Consider the following 15,188-nt stretch of genomic DNA (forward strand, 5'->3'; position numbering starts at 1 on the left):
ACAGAACTCAAATACACACCAGAGCACTGCACAACACTCCAAAACAGTCCAAGACACACCAAAAGAGCAAAACACTCCAAAAAATATAAAACACTCCCAAACACTCGAAAATTCTCGCTTCTAAACACTCAATCCAAAACACTCCAACACACTACAAAACACTGCACAACACTCCAACACACTTCCCAACTCTCCAAAACAGTCCCATACACAACGAAACACTTCAAAACACTTCACAACACTCCAAACCAGTCCAAAAATACTCGGTTCAAAACAGTCACTCCCAAACGCTCCAATCCGCTCCAAAACACTTCAAAACACGACATAACTAAATAACACCAGAACACTCCACAACACTCCACAACAGTCCAAAACACACCAAAACACCACAACACTCCAAAACAATATAAAACACTCCTAAACACTCCCAAACACTCGAAAATTCTCGCTTCTAAACATTCAATCCAAAATACTCCAAAACACTCGGTTCAAAACAGTGACTCCGAAACACTCCAATCCACTCCAAAACAGTCCAAAACACCACAACACTCCAAAACAATACAAAAATTCCCAAATTCTCGCTTCTATCCATAACACTCCAATACACTACAAAACACTCCGACACACTCCCAAACAGTCCAAAACAGTCCCATACACTAAGAAACACTTCAAACCCTCCATAACACTCCAAAACACTCCAAAACACACTCACTCCAAAACACTCAACAGCACACCAAAACGATTCAAAACACACTAAAAGTGTCCAAAACACTCCCAAACACTCCAGAAGAGTCCCATACACATCGAAACCCTCTAAAACACTACAAAACACTCGCTTCAAAACATTCAATCCCAAACACTCCGATCCACTTCAAAACACGACATAACTCAAAAACATACCAGAACACTCCACAACACTGCAAAACAGTCCAAAACACTCGGTTCAAAACAGTCACTCCCAAACACTCCAATCCACTCCAAAACACTTCAGAACACGACAGAACTCAAATACACACCAGAGCACTCCACAACACTCCAAAACAGTCCAAGACACACCAAAAGAGCAAAACACTCCAAAAAATATAAAACACTCCCAAACACTCGAAAATTCTCGCTTCTAAACACTCAATCCAAAACACTCCAACACACTACAAAACACTGCACAACACTCCAACACACTTCCCAACTCTCCAAAACAGTCCCATACACAACGAAACACTTCAAAACACTTCACAACACTCCAAACCAGTCCAAAAATACTTGGTTCAAAACAGTCACTCCCAAACGCTCCAATCCGCTCCAAAACACTTCAAAACACGACATAACTAAATAACACCAGAACACTCCACAACACTCCACAACAGTCCAAAACACACCAAAACACCACAACACTCCAAAACAATACAAAAATTCCCAAATTCTCGCTTCTATCCATAACACTCCAATACACTACAAAACACTCCGACACACTCCCAAACAGTCCAAAACAGTCCCATACACTAAGAAACACTCAAACCCTCCACAACACTCCAAAACACTCCAAGACACACTAACTCCAAAACACTCAACAGCACACCAAAACGATTCAAAACACACTAAAAGAGTCCAAAACACTCCAAACGCTCCAGAAGAGTCCCATGTACTTCGAAACCCTCTAAAACACTCCAAAACACTCGCTTCAAAAGAGACACTCCTAAACACTCCAATCCACTTCAAAACACGACATAACTCAAAAACACACCAGAACACTCCACAACACTGCAAAACAGTCCAAAACACTCGGTTCAAAACAGTCACTCCCAAACACTCCAATCCACTCCAAAACACTTCAGAACACGACATAAATCAAAAACACACCAGAGCACTCCACAACACTCCAAAACAGTCCAAAACACACCAAAACACTCCAAAACAAAAAAAAAACACTACAAAATACTCACAAACAATCGAATATTCTCGCTTCTAAAGATTCAATCCAAAATACTCCAAAACACTCGCTTCAAAAGATTCACTCCCAAACACTCCGATCCAGTTCAAAACACGACATAATTCAAAAACACACCAGAACACTCCACAACACTGCAAAACAGTCCAAAACACTCGGTTCAAAACAATCACTCCCAAACACTCCAATCCATTCCAAAACACTTCAGAACACGACATAAATCAAAAACACACCAGAGCACTCCACAACACTCCAAAACAGTCCAAGACACACCAAAACACCAAAACACTCCAAAACAATATAAGACACTCCAAAACACTAGAAAATTCTCGCTTCTAAACACTCAATCCAAAACACTACAAAACACTGCACAACACTGCACAACACTCGAACACACTGGCAAACTCTCCAAAACAGTCCCATACACTACGAAACACTTGAAAGCACTTCACAACACTCCAAAACAGTCCAAAAAACACTCGGGTCAAAACAGTCACGTCCAAACACTCCAATCCGCTCCAAAACACTTCAAAACACGACATAATTAAATAACACCAGAACACTCCACAACACTCCACAACAGTCCAAAACACACCAAAACACTGCAAAAGAATATAAAACACTACAAAATACTCACAAACAATCGAAAATTCTCGTTTCTAAACATTCAATCCAAAATACTCCAAAACACTCGGTTCAAAACAGTCACTCCCAAACACTCCAATCCACTCCAAGACAGTCCAAAACACACCAAAACACCACAACACTCCAAAACAATATAAAACACTCCAAAACACTCCCAAACACTCGAAAATTCTCGCTTCTAAACATTCAATTCAAAATACTCCAAAACACTCGGTTCAAAACAGTGACTCCGAAACACTCCAATCCACTCCAAAACAGTCCAAAACACCACAACACTCCAAAACAATACAAAAATTCCCAAATTCTCGCTTCTATCCATAACACTCCAATACACTACAAAACATTCTGACACACTCCCAAACACTCCAAAACAGTCCCATACACTAAGAAACACTTCAAACCCTCCATAACACTCCAAAACACTCCAAAACACACTCACTCCAAAACACTCAACAGCACACCAAAACGATTCAAAACAAAAAAAAACACTACAAAATACTCACAAACAATTGAAAATTCTCGCTTGTAAACATTCAATCCAAAATACTCCAAAACACTCGCTTCAAAAGATTCACTCCCAAACACTCCGATCCAGTTAAAAACACGACATAACTCAAAAACACACCAGAACACTCCACAAAACTGCAAAACAGTCCAAAACACTCGGTTCAAAACAGTCACTCCCAAACACTCCGATCCAGTTCAAAACACGACATAACTCAAAAACACTTCAAACACTTCACAACACTTCTAATCAGTCCAAAAATACTCGGTTCAAAACAGTCACTCCCAAACGCTCCAATCCGCTCCAAAACACTTCAAAACACGACATAACTAAATAACACCAGAACACTCCACAACACTCCACAACTGTCCAAAACACACCAAAACACTCCAAAAAAATATAAAACACTACAAAATACTCACAAACAATCGAAAATTCTCGCTTCTAAACATTCAATCCAAAATACTCCAAAACACTTGGTTCAAAACACTCGCTCCCAAACACTCCAATCCACTCCAAAACACTTCAAAACACGACATAACTCAAAAACACACCAGAGCACTCCACAACACTCCAAATCAGTCCAAAATACACCAAAACACCAAAACACTCCAAAACAATATAAAACACTCCAAAACACTCCCAAACACACGAAAAGTTTCGCTTCTAAACATTCAATCCAAAATACACCAAAACACACGGTTCAAAACAGTCACTCCCAAACACTCCAATCCACTCCAAAACAGTCCAAAACAGCACAACACTCCAAAACAATACAAAAATTCCCAAATTCTCGCTTCTAAACATTCTATCCAAAACACTCCAATACACTACAAAACATTCCGACACACTCCCAAACACTCCAAAACAGTCCCATACACTAAGAAACACTTCAAACCGTCCATAACACTCCAAAACACTCCAAAACACACTAACTCCAAAACACTCAACAGCACACCAAAACGATTCAAAACACACTAAAAGTGTCCAAAACACTCCCAAACACTCCAGAAGAGTCCCATACACATCGAAACCCACTAAAACACTACAAAACACTCGCTTCAAAACATTCAATCCCAAACACTCCGATCCACTTCAAAACACGACATAACTCAAAAACACACCAGAACACTCCACAACACTGCAAAACAGTCCAAAACACTCGGTTCAAAACAGTCACTCCCAAACACTCCAATCCACTCCAAAACACTTCAGAACACGACAGAACTCAAATACACACCAGAGCACTCCACAACACTCCAAAACAGTCCAAGACACACCAAAAGAGCAAAACACTCCAAAAAATATAAAACACTCCCAAACACTCGAAAATTCTCGCTTCTAAACACTCAATCCAAAACACTCCAACACACTACAAAACACTGCACAACACTCCAACACACTTCCCAACTCTCCAAAACAGTCCCATACACAACGAAACACTTCAAAACACTTCACAACACTCCAAACCAGTCCAAAAATACTCGGTTCAAAACAGTCACTCCCAAACGCTCCAATCCGCTCCAAAACACTTCAAAACACGACATAACTAAATAACACCAGAACACTCCACAACACTCCACAACAGTCCAAAACACACCAAAACACCACAACACTCCAAAACAATACAAAAATTCCCAAATTCTCGCTTCTATCCATAACACTCCAATACACTACAAAACACTCCGACACACTCCCAAACAGTCCAAAACAGTCCCATACACTAAGAAACACTTCAAACCCTCCACAACACTCCAAAACACTCCAAGACACACTAACTCCAAAACACTCAGCAGCACACCAAAACGATTCAAAACACACGAAAAGAGCCCAAAACACTCCCAAACGCTCCAGAAGAGTCCCATATACTTCGAAACCCTCTAAAACACTCCAAAACACTCGCTTCAAAAGAGACACTCCCAAACACTCCAATCCACTTCAAAACACGACATAACTCAAAAACACACCAGAACACTCCACAACACTGCAAAACAGTCCAAAACACTCGGTTCAAAACAGTCACTCCCAAACACTCCAATCCATTCCAAAACACTTCAGAACACGACATAAATCAAAAACACACCAGAGCACTCCACAACACTCCAAAACAGTCCAAGACACACCAAAACACCAAAACACTCCAAAACAATATAAGACACTCCAAAACACTAGAAAATTCTCGCTTCTAAACACTCAATCCAAAAAACTACAAAACACTGCACAACACTGCACAACACTCGAACACACTGGCAAACTATCCAAAACAGTCCCATACACTACGAAACACTTGAAAGCACTTCACAACACTCCAAAACAGTCCAAAAAACACTCGGGTCAAAACAGTCACGTCCAAACACTCCAATCCGCTCCAAAACACTTCAAAACACGACATAATTAAATAACACCAGAACACTCTACAACACTCCACAACAGTCCAAAACACACCAAAACACTGCAAAAGAATATAAAACACTACAAAATACTCACAAACAATCGAAAATTCTCGTTTCTAAACATTCAATCCAAAATACTCCAAAACACTCGGTTCAAAACAGTCACTCCCAAACACTCCAATCCACTCCAAGACAGTCCAAAACACACCAAAACACCACAACACTCCAAAACAATATAAAACACTCCTAAACACTCCCAAACACTCGAAAATTCTCGCTTCTAAACATTCAATCCAAAATACTCCAAAACACTCGGTTCAAAACAGTGACTCCGAAACACTCCAATCCACTCCAAAACAGTCCAAAACACCACAACACTCCAAAACAATACAAAAATTCCCAAATTCTCGCTTCTATCCATAACACTCCAATACACTACAAAACATTCTGACACACTCCCAAACACTCCAAAACAGTCCCATACACTAAGAAACACTTCAAACCCTCCATAACACTCCAAAACACTCCAAAACACACTCACTCCAAAACACTCAACAGCACACCAAAACGATTCAAAACATACTAAAAGCGTCCAAAACACTCCCAAACACTCCAGAAGAGTCCCATACACTTCGAAATCCTCTAAAACACTCCAAAACACTCGCTTCAAAACATTCAATCCCAAACACTCCGATCCACTTTAAAACACGACATAACTCAAAAACACACCAGAACACTCCACAACACTCCAAAACAGTCCAAAACACACCAAAACACTCCAAAACAAAAAAAAACACTACAAAATACTCACAAACAATTGAAAATTCTCGCTTGTAAACATTCAATCCAAAATACTCCAAAACACTCGCTTCAAAAGATTCACTCCCAAACACTCCGATCCAGTTAAAAACACGACATAACTCAAAAACACACCAGAACACTCCACAAAACTGCAAAACAGTCCAAAACACTCTGTTCAAAACAGTCACTCCCAAACACTCCGATCCAGTTCAAAACACGACATAACACTTCAAACACTTCACAACACTCCTAATCAGTCCAAAAATACTCGGTTCAAAACAGTCACTCCCAAACGCTCCAATCCGCTCCAAAACACTTCAAAACACGACATAACTAAATAACACCAGAACACTCCACAACACTCCACAACTGTCCAAAACACACCAAAACACTCCAAAAAAATATAAAACACTACAAAATACTCACAAACAATCGAAAATTCTCGCTTCTAAACATTCAATCCAAAATACTCCAAAACACTTGGTTCAAAACACTCGCTCCCAAACACTCCAATCCACTCCAAAACACTTCAAAACACGACATAACTCAAAAACACACCAGAGCACTCCACAACACTCCAAATCAGTCCAAAATACACCAAAACACCAAAACACTCCAAAACAATATAAAACACTCCAAAACACTCCCAAACACACGAAAAGTTTCGCTTCTAAACATTCAATCCAAAATACACCAAAACACACGGTTCAAAACAGTCACTCCCAAACACTCCAATCCACTCCAAAACAGTCCAAAACAGCACAACACTCCAAAACAATACAAAAATTCCCAAATTCTCGCTTCTAAACATTCTATCCAAAACACTCCAATACACTACAAAACATTCCGACACACTCCCAAACACTCCAAAACAGTCCCATACACTAAGAAACACTTCAAACCGTCCATAACACTCCAAAACACTCCAAAACACACTAACTCCAAAACACTCAACAGCACACCAAAACGATTCAAAACACACTAAAAGTGTCCAAAACACTCCCAAACACTCCAGAAGAGTCCCATACACATCGAAACCCTCTAAAACACTACAAAACACTCGCTTCAAAACATTCAATCCCAAACACTCCGATCCACTTCAAAACACGACATAACTCAAAAACATACCAGAACACTCCACAACACTGCAAAACAGTCCAAAACACTCGGTTCAAAACAGTCACTCCCAAACACTCCAATCCACTCCAAAACACTTCAGAACACGACAGAACTCAAATACACACCAGAGCACTCCACAACACTCCAAAACAGTCCAAGACACACCAAAAGAGCAAAACACTCCAAAAAATATAAAACACTCCCAAACACTCGAAAATTCTCGCTTCTAAACACTCAATCCAAAACACTCCAACACACTACAAAACACTGCACAACACTCCAACACACTTCCCAACTCTCCAAAACAGTCCCATACACAACGAAACACTTCAAAACACTTCACAACACTCCAAACCAGTCCAAAAATACTTGGTTCAAAACAGTCACTCCCAAACGCTCCAATCCGCTCCAAAACACTTCAAAACACGACATAACTAAATAACACCAGAACACTCCACAACACTCCACAACAGTCCAAAACACACCAAAACACCACAACACTCCAAAACAATACAAAAATTCCCAAATTCTCGCTTCTATCCATAACACTCCAATACACTACAAAACACTCCGACACACTCCCAAACAGTCCAAAACAGTCCCATACACTAAGAAACACTTCAAACCCTCCACAACACTCCAAAACACTCCAAGACACACTAACTCCAAAACACTCAACAGCACACCAAAACGATTCAAAACACACTAAAAGAGTCCAAAACACTCCAAACGCTCCAGAAGAGTCCCATGTACTTCGAAACCCTCTAAAACACTCCAAAACACTCGCTTCAAAAGAGACACTCCTAAACACTCCAATCCACTTCAAAACACGACATAACTCAAAAACACACCAGAACACTCCACAACACTGCAAAACAGTCCAAAACACTCGGTTCAAAACAGTCACTCCCAAACACTCCAATCCACTCCAAAACACTTCAGAACACGACATAAATCAAAAACACACCAGAGCACTCCACAACACTCCAAAACAGTCCAAAACACACCAAAACACTCCAAAACAAAAAAAAAACACTACAAAATACTCACAAACAATCGAATATTCTCGCTTCTAAAGATTCAATCCAAAATACTCCAAAACACTCGCTTCAAAAGATTCACTCCCAAACACTCCGATCCAGTTCAAAACACGACATAATTCAAAAACACACCAGAACACTCCACAACACTGCAAAACAGTCCAAAACACTCGGTTCAAAACAATCACTCCCAAACACTCCAATCCACTCCAAAACACTTCAGAACACGACAGAACTCAAATACACACCAGAGCACTCCACAACACTCCAAAACAGTCCAAGACACACCAAAAGAGCAAAACACTCAAAAAATATAAAACACTCCCAAACACTCGAAAATTCTCGCTTCTAAACATTCAATCCAAAATACTCCAAAACACTCGGTTCAAAACAGTCACTCCCAAACACTCCAATCCACTCCAAAACACTTCAGAACACGACATAAAACAAATGCACACCAGAACACTCCACAACACTCCAAAACAGCCCAAGACACACCAAAAGACCAAAACACTCCAAAAAATATAAAACACTCCCAAACACTCGAAAATTCTCGCTTCTAAACACTCAATCCAAAACACTCCAACACACTACAAAACACTGCACAACACTCCAACACACTTCCCAACTCTCCAAAACAGTCCCATACACAACGAAACACTTCAAAACACTTCACAACACTCCAAACCAGTCCAAAAATACTTGGTTCAAAACAGTCACTCCCAAACGCTCCAATCCGCTCCAAAACACTTCAAAACACGACATAACTAAATAACACCAGAACACTCCACAACACTCCACAACAGTCCAAAACACACCAAAACACCACAACACTCCAAAACAATACAAAAATTCCCAAATTCTCGCTTCTATCCATAACACTCCAATACACTACAAAACACTCCGACACACTCCCAAACAGTCCAAAACAGTCCCATACACTAAGAAACACTTCAAACCCTCCACAACACTCCAAAACACTCCAAGACACACTAACTCCAAAACACTCAACAGCACACCAAAACGATTCAAAACACACTAAAAGAGTCCAAAACACTCCAAACGCTCCAGAAGAGTCCCATGTACTTCGAAACCCTCTAAAACACTCCAAAACACTCGCTTCAAAAGAGACACTCCTAAACACTCCAATCCACTTCAAAACACGACATAACTCAAAAACACACCAGAACACTCCACAACACTGCAAAACAGTCCAAAACACTCGGTTCAAAACAGTCACTCCCAAACACTCCAATCCACTCCAAAACACTTCAGAACACGACATAAATCAAAAACACACCAGAGCACTCCACAACACTCCAAAACAGTCCAAAACACACCAAAACACTCCAAAACAAAAAAAAAACACTACAAAATACTCACAAACAATCGAATATTCTCGCTTCTAAAGATTCAATCCAAAATACTCCAAAACACTCGCTTCAAAAGATTCACTCCCAAACACTCCGATCCAGTTCAAAACACGACATAATTCAAAAACACACCAGAACACTCCACAACACTGCAAAACAGTCCAAAACACTCGGTTCAAAACAATCACTCCCAAACACTCCAATCCACTCCAAAACACTTCAGAACACGACAGAACTCAAATACACACCAGAGCACTCCACAACACTCCAAAACAGTCCAAGACACACCAAAAGAGCAAAACACTCAAAAAATATAAAACACTCCCAAACACTCGAAAATTCTCGCTTCTAAACATTCAATCCAAAATACTCCAAAACACTCGGTTCAAAACAGTCACTCCCAAACACTCCAATCCACTCCAAAACACTTCAGAACACGACATAAAACAAATGCACACCAGAACACTCCACAACACTCCAAAACAGCCCAAGAGACACCAAAAGACCAAAACACTCCAAAAAATATAAAACACTCCCAAACACTCGAAAATTCTCGCTTCTAAACACTCAATCCAAAACACTCCAACACTACAAAACACTGCACAACACTCCAACACACTTCCCAACTCTCCAAAACAGTCCCATACACAACGAAACACTTCAAAACACTTCACAACACTCCAAACCAGTCCAAAAATACTTGGTTCAAAACAGTCACTCCCAAACGCTCCAATCCGCTCCAAAACACTTCAAAACACGACATAACTAAATAACACCAGAACACTCCACAACACTCCACAACAGTCCAAAACACACCAAAACACCACAACACTCCAAAACAATACAAAAATTCCCAAATTCTCGCTTCTATCCATAACACTCCAATACACTACAAAACACTCCGACACACTCCCAAACAGTCCAAAACAGTCCCATACACTAAGAAACACTTCAAACCCTCCACAACACTCCAAAACACTCCAAGACACATTAACTCCAAAACACTCAACAGCACACCAAAACGATTCAAAACACACTAAAAGAGTCCAAAACACTCCCAAACACTCCAGAAGAGTCCCATATGCTTCGAAACCCTCTAAAACACTCCAAAACACTCGCTTCAAAAGAGACACTCCCAAACACTCCAATCCACTTCAAAACACGACATAACTCAAAAACATACCAGAACACTGAACAACACTGCAAAACAGTCCAAAACACTCGGTTCAAAACAGTCACTCCCAAACACTCCAATCCACTCCAAAACACTTCAGAACACGACATAAAACAAAAACACACCAGAGCACTCCACAACACTCCAAAACAGTCCAAGACACACCAAAACACCAAAACACTCCAAAGCAATATAAAACACTCCAAAACACTAGAAAATTCTCGCTTCTAAACACTCAATCCAAAACACTACAAAACACTGCACAACACTGCACAACACTCGAACACACTGCCAAACTCTCCAAAACAGTCCCATACACAACAAAACACTTGAAAGCACTTCACAACACTCCAAAACAGTCCAAAAAACACTCGGTTCAAAACAGTTACGTCCAAACACTCCAATCCGCTCCAAAACACTTCAAAACACGACATAATTAAATAACACAAGAACACTCACAACACTCCAAAACAGTCCAAAACACACCAAAACACTCCAAAACAAAAAAAAAACACTACAAAATACTCACAAACAATCGAAAATTCTCGCTTCTAAACATTCAATCCAAAATACTCCAAAACACTTGGTTCAAAACACTCGCTCCCAAACACTCCAATCCACTCCAAAACACTTCAAAACACGACATAACTCAAAAACACACCAGAGCACTCCACAACACTCCAAATCAGTCCAAAATACACCAAAACACCAAAACACTCCAAAACAATATAAAACACTCCAAAACACTCCCAAACACACGAAAAGTTTCGCTTCTAAACATTCAATCCAAAATACACCAAAACACACGGTTCAAAACAGTCACTCCCAAACACTCCAATCCACTCCAAAACAGTCCAAAACAGCACAACACTCCAAAACAATACAAAAATTCCCAAATTCTCGCTTCTAAACATTCTATCCAAAACACTCCAATACACTACAAAACATTCCGACACACTCCCAAACACTCCAAAACAGTCCCATACACTAAGAAACACTTCAAACCGTCCATAACACTCCAAAACACTCCAAAACACACTAACTCCAAAACACTCAACAGCACACCAAAACGATTCAAAACACACTAAAAGTGTCCAAAACACTCCCAAACACTCCAGAAGAGTCCCATACACATCGAAACCCTCTAAAACACTACAAAACACTCGCTTCAAAACATTCAATCCCAAACACTCCGATCCACTTCAAAACACGACATAACTCAAAAACATACCAGAACACTCCACAACACTGCAAAACAGTCCAAAACACTCGGTTCAAAACAGTCACTCCCAAACACTCCAATCCACTCCAAAACACTTCAGAACACGACAGAACTCAAATACACACCAGAGCACTCCACAACACTCCAAAACAGTCCAAGACACACCAAAAGAGCAAAACACTCCAAAAAATATAAAACACTCCCAAACACTCGAAAATTCTCGCTTCTAAACACTCAATCCAAAACACTCCAACACACTACAAAACACTGCACAACACTCCAACACACTTCCCAACTCTCCAAAACAGTCCCATACACAACGAAACACTTCAAAACACTTCACAACACTCCAAACCAGTCCAAAAATACTTGGTTCAAAACAGTCACTCCCAAACGCTCCAATCCGCTCCAAAACACTTCAAAACACGACATAACTAAATAACACCAGAACACTCCACAACACTCCACAACAGTCCAAAACACACCAAAACACCACAACACTCCAAAACAATACAAAAATTCCCAAATTCTCGCTTCTATCCATAACACTCCAATACACTACAAAACACTCCGACACACTCCCAAACAGTCCAAAACAGTCCCATACACTAAGAAACACTTCAAACCCTCCACAACACTCCAAAACACTCCAAGACACACTAACTCCAAAACACTCAACAGCACACCAAAACGATTCAAAACACACTAAAAGAGTCCAAAACACTCCAAACGCTCCAGAAGAGTCCCATGTACTTCGAAACCCTCTAAAACACTCCAAAACACTCGCTTCAAAAGAGACACTCCTAAACACTCCAATCCACTTCAAAACACGACATAACTCAAAAACACACCAGAACACTCCACAACACTGCAAAACAGTCCAAAACACTCGGTTCAAAACAGTCACTCCCAAACACTCCAATCCACTCCAAAACACTTCAGAACACGACATAAATCAAAAACACACCAGAGCACTCCACAACACTCCAAAACAGTCCAAAACACACCAAAACACTCCAAAACAAAAAAAAAACACTACAAAATACTCACAAACAATCGAATATTCTCGCTTCTAAAGATTCAATCCAAAATACTCCAAAACACTCGCTTCAAAAGATTCACTCCCAAACACTCCGATCCAGTTCAAAACACGACATAATTCAAAAACACACCAGAACACTCCACAACACTGCAAAACAGTCCAAAACACTCGGTTCAAAACAATCACTCCCAAACACTCCAATCCACTTCAGAACACGACAGAACTCAAATACACACCAGAGCACTCCACAACACTCCAAAACAGTCCAAGACACACCAAAACACCAAAACACTCCAAAACAATATAAGACACTCCAAAACACTAGAAAATTCTCGCTTCTAAACACTCAATCCAAAAAACTACAAAACACTGCACAACACTGCACAACACTCGAACACACTGGCAAACTATCCAAAACAGTCCCATACACTACGAAACACTTGAAAGCACTTCACAACACTCCAAAACAGTCCAAAAAACACTCGGGTCAAAACAGTCACGTCCAAACACTCCAATCCGCTCCAAAACACTTCAAAACACGACATAATTAAATAACACCAGAACACTCTACAACACTCCACAACAGTCCAAAACACACCAAAACACTGCAAAAGAATATAAAACACTACAAAATACTCACAAACAATCGAAAATTCTCGTTTCTAAACATTCAATCCAAAATACTCCAAAACACTCGGTTCAAAACAGTCACTCCCAAACACTCCAATCCACTCCAAGACAGTCCAAAACACACCAAAACACCACAACACTCCAAAACAATATAAAACACTCCTAAACACTCCCAAACACTCGAAAATTCTCGCTTCTAAACATTCAATCCAAAATACTCCAAAACACTCGGTTCAAAACAGTGACTCCGAAACACTCCAATCCACTCCAAAACAGTCCAAAACACCACAACACTCCAAAACAATACAAAAATTCCCAAATTCTCGCTTCTATCCATAACACTCCAATACACTACAAAACATTCTGACACACTCCCAAACACTCCAAAACAGTCCCATACACTAAGAAACACTTCAAACCCTCCATAACACTCCAAAACACTCCAAAACACACTCACTCCAAAACACTCAACAGCACACCAAAACGATTCAAAACATACTAAAAGCGTCCAAAACACTCCCAAACACTCCAGAAGAGTCCCATACACTTCGAAATCCTCTAAAACACTCCAAAACACTCGCTTCAAAACATTCAATCCCAAACACTCCGATCCACTTTAAAACACGACATAACTCAAAAACACACCAGAACACTCCACAACACTCCAAAACAGTCCAAAACACACCAAAACACTCCAAAACAAAAAAAAACACTACAAAATACTCACAAACAATTGAAAATTCTCGCTTGTAAACATTCAATCCAAAATACTCCAAAACACTCGCTTCAAAAGATTCACTCCCAAACACTCCGATCCAGTTAAAAACACGACATAACTCAAAAACACACCAGAACACTCCACAAAACTGCAAAACAGTCCAAAACACTCGGTTCAAAACAGTCACTCCCAAACACTCCGATCCAGTTCAAAACACGACATAACACTTCAAACACTTCACAACACTCCTAATCAGTCCAAAAATACTCGGTTCAAAACAGTCACTCCCAAACGCTCCAATCCGCTCCAAAACACTTCAAAACACGACATAACTAAATAACACCAGAACACTCCACAACACTCCACAACTGTCCAAAACACACCAAAACACTCCAAAAAAATATAAAACACTACAAAATACTCACAAACAATCGAAAATTCTCGCTTCTAAACATTCAATCCAAAATACTCCAAAACACTTGGTTCAAAACGCTCGCTCCCAAACACTCCAATCCACTCCAAAACACTTCAAAACACGACATAACTCAAAAACACACCAGAGCACTCCACAACACTCCAAA

This window comes from Somniosus microcephalus, unplaced genomic scaffold (assembly GCF_052327205.1).
Source record: "Somniosus microcephalus isolate GS21.2 unplaced genomic scaffold, FLI_Smic_1.0 unresolved_chr9, whole genome shotgun sequence".
NCBI lineage: Eukaryota > Metazoa > Chordata > Chondrichthyes > Squaliformes > Somniosidae > Somniosus > Somniosus microcephalus.